The sequence below is a fragment of the Triticum dicoccoides genome, chromosome 1B, assembly GCF_002162155.2.
Source record: "Triticum dicoccoides isolate Atlit2015 ecotype Zavitan chromosome 1B, WEW_v2.0, whole genome shotgun sequence".
Classification (NCBI taxonomy): domain Eukaryota; kingdom Viridiplantae; phylum Streptophyta; class Magnoliopsida; order Poales; family Poaceae; genus Triticum; species Triticum dicoccoides.
The window spans coordinates 118,984,620-118,998,703 of NC_041381.1; positions in this window are offsets into that span (position 1 = coordinate 118,984,620).

Below are 14,084 nucleotides of genomic sequence, written 5' to 3' on the forward strand. Positions count from 1 at the left end.
CTGAGCGACACCACGTAAAGGGCTTTAAAAGAAATGCCACAGTCGGGCGTCTGAGCGACACCACATAAAGGGCCTTAAAAGAAATGCCACAGTCGGGCGTCTGAGCGACACCACATACAGGGCTTTAAAAGAAATGCCACAGTCGGGCGTCTGAGCGACACCACATAAAGGGCTTTAAAAGAAATAAACATAGTGAATATCCCGGAGGTAGAACCATCCCAGAGATACTCGATGATAACAATAATATCACGGGTTAGTCAACAATAATAATAATCATCAGTATCACGAGTCACAAGTTGTGATTCCAGTCCTGGTTTAACATATTCACCTCCGAAGACCGACACTAAGACCGACACTTGACCTATCCCAGACTGTAATCCTTAACCACGGACACGGCTATTCGAATAGGTTTTAATCTCTGCAGAGGGTGTACTCTTTACCCACGAGTAACGGATTCCTATAGTCCATCGGGACTAATTCCGTCTACGGTCTTTTTGTTGGAAACACACCTAACTTGCACACACCAGCTTAACTCACATGTGTCTGGAATCACCCACAACACCTGTCAAGCAAAACTCTAAGTGGGGAGGCTACAACCTCGACGTAACATGGGATCACAAAATTTATACTGCGCGCAAAACTGGGGAGGCTACAACCGAAACACCCATGCTCCCGGACCCGTTGGCATGACTACCGGACGCCTCCAGTATCTTCCACAACGGCCTCTCTGTACGATGTGTGCTAGGAAAGGGGTTGACAACTTACTGAACCGTACCCTACTTATTGTAGGGATGAGTGGTAGTACGAAGCAAGTATGGGGGTTACTGGCACAAGATTCGATCTACGGTCGACTCAGGAGGTTGTAATATTTCCTGCATGATTAGCATAACAATGCATATATCTCAAACAACAGCTGGATACATCACACGACATACCCCTCATGCCATACCGGTCACGACCATCTCAACGGAGGGCTAGGGACAAGACCGTGTCTACCCAAGACAGAGGCCTTCCCGGCTACCCTTCCGGTATGCATGAAAGACGTATGACGGTGATTTCCATTACAAATCATGTCAACTTCATTAGCATAAACTCATTAATATGCACCCATGAATGGGATCACATCCTCACATAAAATGACGCATGCACGTGTCGGGGTGGTGTTATCACCGAGTCAACAACACACACAAAAAGTATTACACCAGGGTTCAGAATGCTTGCCTTCAGGTCATGAGAAGGAAGGGTGCATCCAAAACATCTTGAAATCTTCAAAAATCCTATTTAAAAGAATATATATGAATTAACACACAACACAAAACAACACTAAAAGTTGTTTTGAAATTTTTTCAAATAAATCTTAAAATAAACTAGACAATATTTGAAAGAGGTAGGAAAAGGAATTAATTCATTTGGAGCTGTATTTAAAAAGATACAGCCGGTCAAAGTTTGGTCAAAAATCTGATATTTAAAAATAAAAACAGATAAGAAAACACTTCGAAATATATGTACACATCGAAGGCGCATTTTGGAAATGCACTTCCACTTATCCAGCGTGGATTGTGCCTGCCACTGACAGTGGGCCCGCCCGGCCCACTGGTCATGTTTGACTAGTCCACTTCCCTCCTCTTCCTCCGCCCGAGAGAGGGGGCGGGACTCCGGCGACGCTCGCCAGCGAACAGCAGCACCGCTCGGCAAACGGAGGTCACCCGGGGGCTCAGGGGGTCGAGGCAATTACTCCGGTGGTGGTTTCGTCCTCTGGGGTGGACGGAGCTGCCGGCGGCAAGCTCCGCGGCGGACGGAGGTCGTCGGAAAAAGTGTGATTTCAACCGCGGTGAGTCCCGATCAAGACTGAGTAGGGGGACGGAGTCACGAGAGGGTGAGGGGGTTCCTGGTGGACAGAGTGGAGATCGGGAGGTCCTGGTGGCGCCGGAATGGCCTGGTTAGTGACGGCGGCTGGAGTTGCCGGAGAGGAAGGAGACGACCCTCTCCCATCGATTGATGGCTAAGGGGGCACGAGTGGGACGGTGTGAGGGTGCCTTCCTGCGGGTTTGAGCTCGGGGTCTCCTTATATAGGCGATGGAGGTCAGTTTGCGGCGGCCGTGGATAAGCTTGCCGGCGACCGCCGTTCTGTAGCTAGGGCGACGTGGCGGCGACGCGTGCTAGAGGACGGAGCTGTGGATGAGCACGCACTGCTCCAGGAGGCAGGTGGCAAGCGCTGGTGGCTTGGGCGGCGCCAACACGGCCGGGGCTGCAGGCATCCGCCAGCTAGCCGCCACGGCCGTCCTGACGGTGGCGCTGTGGGGTGCCAGGTTGGTCGGGGTGGTGTGGCGGTGCAGGGGAACACGGAGTGTTGGCTGGGACCGGTCACGGGCCGGATTGAGTGCGGGGCGTGACGCGGCGGCTCGGGCGCTCGTGGGTGCCAAACGCATGCTCTGGGCGCGCCCAGAGCACGCCCGGGACATGCTCGATGAAATGACAGGGCAGCCTAGAGGTCGCGGTTGAAGCTGGCAAGAGACATGACTAGTCTAAGGTTAGCAAGGGACTAAAGGGACATGGTGGATTGGTCAGGGGTTCGAGTTTTCTAAGTAAACTTGAAGTCATGCCAAATCTGGATGTGCATTCAGGGTGTTTGACAGAATGCCAAAGGCACCTAGGTAGTTCTTGGAGTGGCCAAAATCTCTAGATCAGTGTCTCTGTGGATGTAAGAGAGGGTGGTGAAGTTGGTTTGCAAAAAGGAGAAACTTGCTAGTGCAAGTTTTGCAAAACCACACTTCTGGACAGGGAGTAGATGGCATCATTACATGGACCAAAAATGTTCCAAAGAGTGCATGCTCCTGGATTTAGGGGTTTTGCAAGGTTGGCTACAAGCATGAGAAAGCACAAGGTCACTAGAGCAAGGAAGGATGGGGTTGCAGTAGAAAACACAAGTCTGGTCCAGAATGAAAAAGAGGTTGATGCACTCAAATTTTCCAAAGGACATCACTATGTTTTTGCATAAAGATTGATGACATGCTACTACTGATATCCCATAATTTTGGTGGAGGCTCTAGGGAAATATTTAAATGGGTTGTAGTGCAAAAATGCCCACTGGACCAGAGAAGAAAAACATGTATAACACTCATAATAAGCAATAAAATAATTTTATTATTACACAAAAGTGATCTAGGGGCCTCACATGACATCTCCAAATTTTGGTTGAAAAACTAGTAAAAGTTATCAACAGGTTGCAGTACAAACAGAGCTCCAAAAAAAGTTAAAACAAGACACTTTAATGATTAAAGCTCAGGGTGCAATAATTTAATAAATAAATCTACTGATTTAGAAATTGTTTTAATGAGATGGCATAGAAGTCCAAAATTTTAGAAAGCTCCACCTGGGAAAGATAAAACTCATTAACATAAAAGGAAGAGTTTTCTTTCTGAAATCCATAGAAAAGTCCAGAATGCAAAAATTTAAAACTCCTGGCAAGATTTTAATATCAAAAACTTGGTTAAATTTTTGGGGTGTTACATCATCTGGCGACTGGGATGCCAAAGACGCAAACATGGCAAGCTACTGCTTCCTTGTACAGCAACTCAGCGGATATTTCGAGGGGTGTGAATTCCTTCACATTCCAAGAAATGACAATGACCAAGCGGACGCCCTGGCACGAGTCGCCTCCACCCGTCAAGCAATAACATCTGGCGTCGCCCTTCAGCGCCTCCTCAAACCATCTATCAAACCTTTTCCAGAATCAGACTCCATTTTTATGCCAGCTCCCCCCCGAAGAAGTCGGATCCGACTCAAGAGCACCAGCAGACGGCACAAGAATCCTCACAGATGGCTCCAAAGCTACCGCAGTCAAAGCCGGCCCAGGGAGTTCAGAACCCGGCCCGGGGACTGCGACAGTCAGCCTGGGGACTTCAGAACTCAGCCTGGGGACTTCATCGACCCAACAGGCAGCCGCGGATCCCAGCCTGCTGTCTCCCAGCCCAGCCACCCTTGTCCAAGTCGCAATAGTGGCAATCAAAGAAGTAGCAGCACCCTCATGGGCCCAGCCCATCCTCAAGTTCCTAGTAACCAGGGAGCTGCCAGCTGACGAAATCCTGGCTCGGCAAGTGCAACACCGAGCGGAAGCTTATACCATAGTCAACAGAGAGCTGGTCAGGCGCAGTGTCACTGGTGTCTACCAACGTTGTGTCGAGGTAGAACAAGGCCAGGCAATTCTCAGAGACATCCATGAAGGCGAGTGTGGCCATCATGCGGCTTCAAGGGCACTCGTCGCCAAAGCCTTCCGACACGGATTCTTCTGGCCGGCTGCCCTGGAAGAGGCCAAAGAATTAGTCCAAAACTGCAAAGGGTGCCAGATGTTCCGTTCCAAGCCGCTCCAGCCGGCTTCGGCGCTCAAGACCATTCCCATCACCTGGCCCTTTGCGGTTTCGGGCCTGGACATGGTGGGACCATTCAAGACAGCACGAGGTGGCCTAACTCACCTACTTGTCATAGTGGACAAGTTCACCAAGTGGATAGAAGCAAAACCCATCAAGAAATTGAATGGTCCGACTGTAGTAACCTTCATCGCCGACATTACGACTCGGTACGGCATACCACATAGCATCATCACCGACAATGGCACAAATTTTGCCAAAGGAGCCTTGGCCCGTTTCTGCGCAACATAGGGCATCCGACTGGACTTAGCATCCGTCGCCCATCCACAGTCAAACGGCCAGGTAGAGCGAGCAAACGGCCTCATCCTATCCGGCATCAAGCCCCGCCTGGTTGAACCACTGGAGCGCTCGGCCGGCTGTTGGCTTGAGGAGCTACCAGCCGTCCCTTGGAGTCTACGCACGACTCCAAACAAGTCAACCGGCTTCACGCTTTTCTTCCTCGTCTACGGTGCTGAAGCCGTCATCCCGACGGACATAGAATTCGACTCCCCGCGAGTCACAATGTACACCGAGGAGGAAGCGGAAGAAGCACGTCAAGACGGCATCGATCTGCTGGAAGAGGGCCGGCTATTGGCACTCAGTCGGTCCGGCATCTACCAGCAGAGCCTGCGGCGATACTACAACAGGAAGGTCAAGCCAAGATCTTTTCAAGAGGGCGACCTTGTGCTCCGACTGATCCAGCGGACAGCCGGCCAGCACAAGCTGTCGGCACCTTGGGAAGGCCCCTTTATCATCAGCAAGGTGTTGGGCAATGGCTCCTACTACCTGATTGATGCCTAGAAGCCCCGAGCACGCAAGAGAGATGACTCTGGCAAAGAGTCGGAACGACCATGGAATGCAAACCTCCTTCGAAGATTTTACAGTTGATTCAGTATGTATCATGCTACCCCTTTGTATTAAAGTACCGAGACTTCAGGCCCCCCGAGACGAGCTCGGGGACTGCCCCCTTTTGATTATCTGTATGATAAGAATTATGCCTTCAAGTATGCTACTTCTTGCTATGCCACTTGGCGTCGGGTTCGACTAGTCGGCCCGGGGACTCACCGCCTGGCGCTATGAAATGTTTCCTGAAGTCGGACAAGTAGTGTGTGGCGCCTAAGCCATCTCCTGCCAGAAGCCGCAGCTCGCAGAGCGACTGTTTGGTGGGCAGGAGTAAGGATGAATGGGCGTCCACACGAAAAATGGCTAAGGACCCAAAACATCAACATAGCCTAAGCCGGTTTCCAGCCCCCCTTTTTTACAAGCCGACTCGTGAATATTCGTCTTACTGCTTTCTATCCAACTTGTTAAATAAACTCCAAGAAAGGCAAGTACTTGCTTTCCCCAAAATAGCCAGGCATTTGGCCCAGCCGCAATCCGCAGAGCGGTTTGCCGGCTGGCAAAGCGGCAACTAGGGGAAAGCGGCAAAGGAAAAAGCCAAAGGAGCAATGAGCAAGGAAAGATAGAACTCGGATCAATATTTACATAAGCATAGGCCCATTGGTCGAATCTTCAGACAGAAGTTTAAAATACACCCCGAGGGTGGAATTGTGCAAATTAACAAGTTCATCAAAGACTTTCTAGAATAGATAAATAAAGCCAGAAGGCAGCCTAAGGAGCAGCAGACGGGTTCGGAGGGTCGGAGGAGACAGCGGTGTCAGGCGTCGGGGGAGTCGGCTGGGCAGTCTCGGCTTGATCGCCGCCAGCGGCAGTCGGCCCGGTCGTACGCGGCTCGTTGCTAGAGGCACGGTCGAGCCGAGGCTGGTTGCCCGCTCCGCCCTCTGGCACCTCCGTCTCGCCTTCGTCCTCCACCTCGCCTTCTTCCTCGGTGCTGGAGTCAATCACCTCCGCCGAGTCCTCGCCATACTCCGGGTTCATCCCGAACCACTCTGGCGGCACCTCCTCGCCGCCTTCAGCCCGCTCGGGGACGAAGACACTGGTGTCCGTGTACTCGGCGATGGCCGCCGCACGCTCGACAAGGGCGCCCTCCACAGCCTCCAGCTCGGCTTGGGCCTCTGACCGGAACGCTGCCAAACGGTCCAGGTCCAGCCCCGGATACCATGCCTTGACGAACTCCAAGGCCCGGCGTGCTCCGGCCCGGGCCGAGGAACCCTTCCAGGCCTCAAGATGGCCGGCTGCGACCTCCAACCAGTCGGCAGTTCGGTTGGAGGTGCGCAGAGCTGGCATGTCAGGCCATAGGGCGGCAACTGCCTGGGCGCCGACACGTTGAAGCCGGCGCATCCGCCGGTGGGCCAGACGAAGACGGGCCTCGATGCTCAGAAGCTGCTCATCGACAGTCAAGGGAGCGTTGGCGGCAATCTCCTCGCCATTTGCCCTTCGCGCCTCACGATCAGCCTCGATGGCCAGAGGGACTGCCTGCGAGTGGCCAGGGAAGAAGTCTGCCAAGACAAAAAAGAAGCAAGTCGAAAAATCAGATGTTAGCCTAACACATAGTCAGGAAACTCAAAGAAAGAAAGCTCACCATCGACAATATCCTCAATCTCGTGGAAGCCGGAGGTCAGCATTGCCTCCTTGTCGGTCCAGGAGGAGCGCTCGCTCTCAAACTGGGCAAGAAGAGCAGCCTCCTTCTTCTCGGCCTCGTCCTGCGTCTTCTTGAGCAGCTCCTTCTGCTCGGCCAACTGCACAGTAAGCAGATCGCGCTCCGCAGCGAGCTTGCTGCACTCCTCCCCCTTGACACGCAAGGCGGTGTTAACTTCACCCAGCTGCTCCTGAAGAGTAGCGTTGGCCCCTGAAGAACGAAAGAAAGAGACAAATAAGTCGTCAGCAAAGAAGGTCGCCGGGAAGATCCGGCCCGACTGCTCAGCAGTCGGTCCGAATCTCGGGGACTACAGCCCGCGGGTGCAGCAGTGCGCCCCCGCGAAGAAAGAAGAACAAGAAAGGAGACGTCGAAGTCGCCAAGAAAGAAGGTCGCCGGAAAGATCCGGCCCGACTGCTCAGCAGCCGGCCCGAATCTCAGGGACTACAGTCCGCGGGTGCACCAGCGCGCCCCCGCAAAGAAGAGGGAAAGAACTTACTCCGGCTTTCCGTCAAGTCAGCAGTCTGCTTTCTCAACTCCTCAATATTGCGGTTGAAGGCAGTGGCGCGGAGGTTGTAATACTCCTGCAAACAACGATGTCAGACAAAATAAGTACTTGGAACTCGCCAGTTGTTTGCAGGAGTTTTTATGATGTACTTGGAACTCGCCGCCGCTAGTCTGACAACGATGTCAGCAGCCAGCCCGAAACTCGGGGACTACACCCAGTGGGTGCGCTGGCGCGCCCCCACAGAGAAAAACAAGAATCAAACAGAAGAAGGAAACGTACTCGGACGGCCATCCACGCTGCCAGATGCGCCCTGGTGCAAGTTTGAAGGGCGTCGCCTTCAGCGCGCAGCTTCGCCTGAACGTACAGAAGCGCTTGATTCAGCGGCCCAGTGCCGCCTCCGTGCAACCACCCGATGGGCGCGGCGCTTGTTGCCTCAGCGTCTAGGGCTGCCGAGCTGGCGGCGCCGGTCTCCCGAGGTCGCGGCACCGAGGTCGCCCTCTCAAGACAGCGGCGCACCAGCGAGGCGACTTGGAGAAGCAGCCTCCCCTCGGACTCGTCCGCGGTGGGCGGCTCCGGCGGACCCGCCGGCTGTTTGCCGTGCGATCTCCCAGACAGCGGTGGAGGCGGCGGTGGCGGCACGAGAGTATCCAACATGGAGGCCTCACCGCTCTCCTTCTCCACGACGGGGTTCTTGGTGCCGGCCTCTCCGGTCTGTCCCGTGAACTCTGGAGGCGGCGGTGCTGAGGACAGTGGGGGGACGAGCATCGCCCATTGGTGACGCGCGACCTCCTCGGCTCATCGTGTCATCGCAAGGGCGGCTTCGGCATCCTCTAGCTTCTTCTGGGCGGAGGCGGTCGCCTTCTCGGCCTCCGCCTTCTCCAGACGGTCAGCCTCCTCCTCGTCAAGCTTCTGCCGCGCATTTCGCTCCGTCACCTCCTGGAGGTCGGCGGCGGGGTCGACCCGCCGAGTATTGGCGGACGTCTCTGTCGACCCCATGACGGAGGGGACGGCGACTCTCTCAAGGGAAAGGGGGCCCCTGAAGAAGAATGGAAGGAGTATAAAAGAAGACTCGGACAAGATTCACCGAAGGAAAATAAAAAAGCATAAAAACTTACACAGAGACTAGCGGTGGCCTTCTCACTTCCCTACGGAAGCGGTTGGCCTTCGCGGCCGCCTCCTCCCGTTTGGTCGCGGCGGCCGCCCCCTTGAACTTCTTCAACTTGCCATCGGGCGCACTCGGCCGGCGTGACGCCTCTTCGCGCCTCCTTGGCCGGCCAGGCCGGCGGAGGAGCCGGCGCCAGACGAGCTGACCCTCGGCTGGTGGCACGGGGCGACTTCCCCTTCGGCGTCGCCATCAGGCCAGTCGGCGAAGGTGGCCGAGGGCCTGAAGCCGCCTACGGCTCCTCCTCCTCCGCCTTCGGCGTCGGCTTCCATCGCTGCCGCCCCCAAGTCGGGGTCGTTGACGTCGCTCTCCGCCCCCAAGCCCGAAGTCCACCGTCGGAAGAGTGAAACTGTTGAGGCCCCCAGATTAGTCACTCTCGGAGCCTCACCAGCTTCGGGGACTACTATCGGAGTAATGGGCCCCGGGTAGGCTAACCCGAGTCCCAGAACCTTACAAGACATCGGGGCGGGCCGTGCCCCTCAAAGCCGAGTCTCAGATGACGACTCCCAAATAAGCCGAGTCTCAGATGACGACTCCCAAATGAGCCGAGTCTCAGATGGCGACTCCCAGAGGAGCCGAGTCCCAGATGGCGACTCCCAGATAAGCCGAGTCTCAGATTGCAGCTCCCAGATGAGCCGACTCGTGGTCGGCGACTTCGGGAGGAGCCGACTATAGAGAGTCGTCCCACGACTTTATACTTGTTTCGATAGGCAAGGCGGGTACGACCACGGCGTGGCCGTCACCTCCTGCTTGTGAGGGACCAGCATGGCTACAGTGTGCCGTACCGCGGGAGATCTCCGGCGTGGCCTGGCACTGTTGCCATGCCAGCCCTGACCTCAGCCATAGTGAGCGGCGCACTGTGGCCACGATGGCCTACCTATACGGCTCAGAGACGGCGGACCCGCCGGACAGTGAGAACGTAGAAGACGGCGGATACGCCCTAAAGGCGGCCCCATGGGAGTCGGCTCCCCAGAGTCGGCCAGCCTCTCTTACGGGTCCCACGCCGCCATTAACTAGACAAGATGGGGAGCAACGACAGTGATCGCCCGATAGACGACAGCACTGTTGCCACGACCCAATGACCGAGCCTGCATCATCAGGAGCACGGCTACAGTGCCGGACTCGCTGGCGGGGCCCGCGAGTCGGCGGGCCCCAACAGTCGGCGGAGAAGACGGCGGCCTGTGAGACAAACGGCTGGGACCCGCGCCCAGCCGGATTACCATTGTATCCCCGGGGGGTAGGCCTATATAAACCCCCCGGGGCACCCATGCAAAGGGTTGGCGACCATTAGCTTTAGACCCGATCATATAGGAAGAAGAGGGCTAGCCTTGCCTCCTTCTACCTCCAGAATACAGCTCTAGGAGCAACCTTGTAGTCACTACGCCTTAGTGATCATGCGGAGACCCCGCAGAGCAGCAGTAGGGGTGTTATCTCCCCGGAGAGCCCCGAAGCTGGGTAAGATTCGCCGGCGTGCATGCCTTCGCCTAATCCCGTTTCCTGGCACCGGCGACGTTCTGCTCGCTCCCACCATGATAAGCCATCCTTTGGCATATGTCGCACCCAACCCCCGACAAAAGGTCAGAGAGTCCGTATAACTAACCGCCACAGCAAGCTCCGCGGGTCGTGCACGAGGCATTATATCAGGATCAGAGATACTCTGGCGCTTCTTGCTCTGTGGGAGAGTCTTAGGACAACGTATCAGTCCATCAGCAATGGCTTGAGAGCCATGGGACCTCCCGCCACTAGATATCATCACCAGCTCTGTATCAAAATGATCCTGGCTCGGGTTAAAGTCCTCCCCTTTCCTCATCTTCCCATCGTCTCTGTACTTCACAAGCTTGTGGTGGAAGGATATGTTGGTGAAGATCTCTGGATGATCTAGGTCAGACTTCCTGAATGCCTTGGCCTTCTTGTACGGGGCCATATGGGCCATGCCATAGAGGCCGAATAGATAAGGCACATGCTTCTTGTGGTAGTGCGCCTGAGAGAGAGGAACAAAATATTAGTTAATTAGGGCTCAAGCTAGCATTAAGAATGATATTACTATGTAAATAGGTCATTTTGGATCTAAGAAAGGTTATTATGTCATTTTCGACGAAAATAAGCTAAGTTTAGGTCATTTTGGAGCTAAGAAAGGTTATTATGTCATTTTCGAGGAAATAAGCTAAGTTTAGGTCATTTTGGAGCTAAGAAAGATTATTATGTCATTTTTGATCGAAGTATGCTAATTATGTCATTATTGAGCTATCAAAGGTAGTTATGCCATTTTTTAACTAACTAAAGCATATTAAGTCATTTTATAGAGCTATCTAAAGGTTATTATGTCATTTTAGAGCTAAATATGTCATTATTGAGCTATCCAAGGTAGTTATGCTATTTTTTAGCTAACTAAAGCATATTAAGTCATTCTTGAGCTATCGAAGGTAGTTATGCCATTTTTTAACTAACTAAAGCATATTAAGTCATTATAGAGCTATCTAAAGGTTATTATGTCATTTTAGAGCTGAATATGTCATTATTGAGCTATCCAAGGTAGTTATGCTATTTTTTAGCTAACTAAATCATATTAAGTCATTATTGAGCTATCCAAGGTAGTTATGCCATTTTAACTAACTAAAGCATATTAAGTCATTATTGAGCTAATTATGTCATTATTGAAGTATCCAAGGTAGTTATTATGTCATTTTAACTAACTAAGCATATTAAGTCATTTTGGAAAGGATAAATGCTACCATGAAGAATGAAATTGCATGAATCATGTGGCAAACCACATACCCAGTTATCCCCGTACTCAAACAAGTTGGAGCTCCCTCGATGGTGTGGCACACCTTCCATTTGGTCGTGCTTATCCTTGGCCCTTTGGTGTTCGAGTCGCCATTCAGGAGAGCACCACGCATCCACCAACGCCTCCCAATAGTCCATCTTATCGACACACCATCTCGGGGGCACCTAAGTGAGTCAAGAGAAATTTCAGCGCTACGAATCAAATCAGGAAAACTAAGTTCAAGGCCTTAAGAAAAGGTATAATTTAAGCGTTGCGACACTTCTTCTTGGCCCTCCTAATACCCTGAAAGGCGTAGTTGTCTTGAACGGCCTGCACCCGAGCCTCATGCCGTAAGTTCAGAAGTAGGCGCTTGCACTCGGCTTTGACAACCATAGCCGCGGCCTCCTGTTCTCCGTCTGAAACCCTGTAGAAGGTCTGCAATCATAGAAGACAACAATGATTAGTACAATCACTAGGTAGGTAGTGTTCATTTTTAGTTCTCTAAAGGATTACCCAAATACGACAGAACACAATGTCGGCCACCGTCTCACACGCGACATCGGCGACTGAGGGAGTCCCCGACTAGGGGGTGTCCGGATAGCCGAACTATCATCGTCGGCCGGACTCCAATACTATGAAGATACAAGATTGAAGACTTCATCCCGTGTCCGGATGGGACTTTCCTTGGCGTGGAAGGCAAGCTTGACGATACGAATATGTAGATCTCCTACCTTTGTAACCGACTCTGTGTAACCCTAGCCCTCTCTGGTGTCTATATAAACCGGATGGCTGTAGTCCATAGGACGAACAACAATCATACCATAGGCTAGCTTCTAGGGTTTAGCCTCCTTGATCTCGTGGTAGATCTACTCTTGTAACCCACATCATCAATATTAATCAAGCAGGACGTAGGGTTTTACCTCCATCAAGAGGGCCCGAACCTGGGTAAAAACATTGTGTCCCTCGTCTCCTGTTACCATCCGCCTAGACGCACAGTTCGGGACCCCCTACCCGAGATCCGCCGGTTTTGACACCGACATTGGTGCTTTCATTGAGAGTTCCTCCGTGTCGTCACCGATAGGCTCGATGGCTTCTTCGATCATCATCAATGACGCAGTCCAGGGGGAGACCTTCCTCCCCGGACAGATCTTCGTATTCGGCGGCTTTGCACTGCGGGCCAATTCGCTTGGCCAACTGGAGCAGATCGAAAGCTACGCCCCCAGCCGTCAGGTCAGATTTGGAAGTTTGAACTTCACGGCTGACATCCGCGGGGACTTGATCTTCGACGGATTCGAGCCGCAGCTGAGCGTGCCGCACTGTCACGTCGGGCATGATTTAGCTCTGCCGCCGGACAGTATCCTGGAGGCCGCACTTGAGCCTGCTCCGATCCTCAATTCGGAGCCGGCCGCATAGATCGAGGATGGATGCCTAGACACCGCCTCGGGGGCTGCAACCTCTATGGCGATAGAGCCGAACACTGACTTTGTCCCTCATAAAGCTCGTGACTCCAAGGTGCCGGACTCCTCGCCGGACACCGAACCTCCCGCCCCCGCCCTGATCGAATCCGATTGGGCGGCGATCACAGAGTTCACCGCAGCGGACGTCTTTCAACACTCATCTTTCGGCGACATCTTGAATTCGCTAAAATATCTCTCGTTATCAGGAAAGCCCTGGCCGGACTGCGGTCAAGACGGTTGGGACGCAGACGACGAAGAAATTCAAAGCCCACCCACCACCCACTTGGTAGCCGCTATCGATGATTAAACGACATGCTAGACTACGACTCCGAGGACATCGACGGTATGGACGACGATGCCGGAGACGACCAAGAACCAGCGCCCACTGGGCACTGGACAGCCACCTCATCGTATGACATATACATGGTGGATATCCCAAAAGATGGGAATGGCGAAGGAACAGAGGAAGATGACCCCTCCAAAAAGCAGCCCAAGCGCCGGTGTCAGCGGCGCCGCTCTAAATCCCGCCACAGCAAGAATGAAGACTCCAGCACCGGAGACAACAATACACCAGACAGTGCCGAAGAGAACCCGCTCCAGCAAGATGCAGTGCTGGAGGACGGAGACGCCAGCCCTTATGAAGGAGCGGCAGAAGAAGAGGCAGAGGATTATACGCCTCCCTTCGGAGACGAAGCAAGCCTCGACGATGATGAATTCGTCGTGCCTGAGAATCCCGTCGAACAAGAGCGTTTTAAATGCAGGCTTATGGCCACAGCGAACAGCCTCAAGAAAAAGTAGCAACAGCTTAGAGCTGATCAGGATCTGCTAGCCGACAGATGGACTGAAGTCCTCGCGGCCGAAGAGCATGAGCTCGAACGCCCCTCCAAAAGCTACCCTCAACGCAAGCTGCTCCCCCGATTAGAGGAGGAGGCTTACGAACCCGCATCACCAGGAGACAATACGGCTAACCGACCACCCCGTGGTCGTGACAGAGTGGCCTCTAGGCCCTTCAGCAGACCCGTACCCCGGCATTGCTCGAAAAGCACACGGACACAGGGGAAAACTCCGGACTTGCGAGATATATTGGAGGATAAGGCAAGACAATCAAGATCGATCTATGGATCGCGTGGGCGTCCCATGATACGTGACGATAATCGTCGCGCCGGACACAGTAAGTCCGGCCGGGCCGAACAAAGTAGGCCAAGCTCCCTTGAGCTCCGTCGTGATATCGCCCAGTACAGAGGCGCCGCA